Here is a 3,041-nt window from a genome sequence, read left to right on the forward strand (position 1 = left end):
GATGGATGGATGGATGGATGGATGGATGGATGGATGGATGGATGGATAGATGGATGATGGATGGATAGATAGATACGATCGATGGGTGGATGGATGGATGGATGGATGGATAGATGGATGGATAGATAGATAGATTTGATGGATGGATGATGCATGAATAGATAGATGGATGATGGACAGATATGATGGATGAGTGGATGGATGAATGGATAGATAGAAAGATAGATAGATAGATAGATAGATAGATAGATAGATAGATAGATAGATGATAGATAGATATGATGGATGGGTGGATGGATGGATGGATGGATGGATGGATGGAAAGATGGGTGGATGCATAGATAGGATAGATGATAGAGAAGATAAATGTAGATAAATAGATGATGGATAGTAGATGACTGATAAGTAGATAATACATAGATACATAGACGATAGTTGCATAGATATTGATAGGTATTGAAAGATATATAGATAGATATGAATAGATTAATAAGTATAGCTAGATATTGATAGATATTAATAGATATAAATTATTGATAGGTATGGATACACAGATGATACAATTCATGCATAGATCAAGATGACAGGTAGAAATAGGTAAATGGTTGATAGGTAATAGATGGCCGATACTAGGATAATAGATGCGTAGAAATATGCAAGATGATAGATAAATACAGATAATGACAGGTCGAGTCTATAGATGGTATATTGACAATAAATACAGGACAGATCCCAACAAATAAATGAAAAGTCTATACAACGCAGATAGATGGGTAGCCCTGCATTTCCCCATGGAAGAGTGGCCCCGGGACATCATCACCGGGTCCCCAGAAGTGACTCACCGTCCACAGGACAAAGGTGCGGGAGCTCAGAACTTGGTTCTCTGGTATATCTTTCCTGCATCTTCCGCATCCTTCCCCACGCACGCAATGTGGTGAACTCCCCCCGTTGACTTGTGAAAATATCTACTTCTGCCCTCCAGCCCCACGCAGCTCCCCGCTGCTGTGGACACCCACCGGCCGGGTGGGACATGCAGGGACTGAGCCAGGAGCCCCCCTCCTCATCCCCACCCGTCCACCACCCTACCCCCGCCCAGGGCTGATGTGGGCAGTCCCTGCCCCGTGGCCTGGCCGTTCTGGCAACATACCAAAAGATGTCGCAATGCACCCAGCTTCAGAACGCAAAAGGAAATATGTTCTGCTAGCAACTTTTTTTCACTTTTTTTTTTAATTAAAAAAACAACAACAACAGGAATGAGCTGTCTGGGTCGGAGGGCGCGGTTGCTTCTCTGCCTGCTATCTCCGGCGGATGGTCCTTGCTCTCCAGCATCGTGCAGGGGGATTGCATCCTGCAGGAGACGCTGGTGGGGTGGGCAGGGTCTCTTGCGGCCTCTTTTTTTTTTAAATTTTTCTAAAATAATTTTTTATTATGTTATGTTAGTCACCATACAGTACATCCCTGGTTTTTGATGTAAAGTTCCATGATTCATTACTTGCGTATAACACCCAGTGCACTATGAATACGTGCCCTCCTTACTACCCATCACCAGCCTATCCCAGTCCCCCACCTCCTCTCCTCTGAAGCAGCTCTGAGGTCGGACGGAGGGAGGCTGTGGAGCGGGCACCCTGCCCCGCCCTGAGCAGGGTGGCGGGCGAGCCTCATAGGAGGCGGGGGCCCCACGGGCTTGGCCCTCGACGGAGCGAGCGCACAGACGGTTAGTTGCACAGGAAATTTCAACACGGGTTTCCTCTCTACCCACCCTGCCTCCCAACCGTGGCTGCCAGACTCGGAGGTGGACCCCGGCGAATTTGCATTTCGCAACGGCCTGGCCATGCCCCCGTGACACCTGCCCGAGCAGCCTCCAGACGGCCACCGTGACTTGGGCCGGCCCTCTGTGGACGCAGATCATTCAGGGGCACCTCTGACCGCCCGCCGGCGTGCAAAATGAGGACGGCTGCCTTCCGGATACCAGACGCCGAGGCTCAGCAGCGCGCGGCCCTCTGAGACCCCAGGTGAGCCCTCCGCCCTGCGCCCTGCGCGGCGCGCGTGCATGGTCGGGAATGAAGCGAGTCCGGCGGGGACAGGGTCTCAGGGGTGCCCACGTGGGCGAAAGGGGGTGGCGCGCACACAGCCAGGCAAACCCCTAGAGAGCGTTTGCAGAGGCGTCCAGCAGGGAAACTCTCCTGCCAACACTCATTCGGTAAAAGGCACCTGGGCCGGCCGAGCGGAGCCCCGCACGGGGCGCGCGGATGGGGCCGCCACACTGACAGCCACCGCGGCGGCCTGAACGGGGGGACAGGGGGCCCTGAGACCCCGCAGACGAGCTCACGGGGTGCCGGATCGTGTAAAACCACGGGGCGTTTGAGCATGTGCCAAGCCGCCCCCCGCCCCCAGCAGCGTCTGGGGACCAGGGAGCTCGCGGCGCTGGCTGGAGCGCGGGTTTGGACACAGTCAGCGGCACTGTTTGCGGTCAGTCGCACTGGGTCGTAAGGAGACGGAACCCCACACCACGTGCTTCTGCGCCCACACCAAAGACCGTTTCTCTCGGTCCCCGTCCTGTTTGCGCAACGCGGGCGGGCGGTAACAGAGGCAGGGCCCCGGCGGCGCCTGGGGTGAGAAACGGTAAAGCCCCGGGAAGAAGCCCCTGGCCCTGCTGGGAACTGAGCCCGCGGGGTCCGGACACGAGCCAGCGAGCGTCTGTTGTTTTCTGATCGGACGTTTCCATGCTGGAGGAAGGGCGTGTGGTTGGGGCAGGGCCGGTGCCAGCGTCGGTGCAGGGAGGGGAATGTGTCTCCGGGGATGGCGGCCCCCAAATCCTAGTGATCGTGTCTGGGGAGGGAGATGGGACCCAGGACTTGGCAGGAATCAGGAGGATGGATGTGAGCGTCCGGGTGGTGCTTGGAGAAGCATCTGTGGGTCTGCTTGCCGTGGGAACTATCCCGGCTTGGCCACACCCCAGGGACGCAGGTGGAGCAGCGTGGACCCTGTGCAAGGCTCACCTGGGACCCCCGACCCAGCCACACCCTGTGTTGTCCTGTCCA

The 3,041-nt window shown here is 55.4% G+C and overlaps 1 long non-coding RNA gene across 1 annotated transcript in view; it reads right to left on the reverse strand.

The window, feature by feature from the left end:
* Positions 1 to 2,450, reverse strand: part of LOC103666292 — an 11,030-nt gene extending 8,580 nt beyond the window's left edge. The window contains exon 1 of the long non-coding RNA XR_569457.2: positions 843 to 2,450. This is a non-coding gene — a long non-coding RNA (uncharacterized LOC103666292). The remainder of the gene's footprint in view (positions 1 to 842) is intronic.
* Between the last annotated feature and the right edge of the window lie 591 nt (positions 2,451 to 3,041).

The sequence above is a fragment of the Ursus maritimus genome (genome assembly GCF_017311325.1).
Source record: "Ursus maritimus isolate PB19 chromosome X unlocalized genomic scaffold, ASM1731132v1 scaffold_X1, whole genome shotgun sequence".
NCBI classification, from domain to species: domain Eukaryota; kingdom Metazoa; phylum Chordata; class Mammalia; order Carnivora; family Ursidae; genus Ursus; species Ursus maritimus.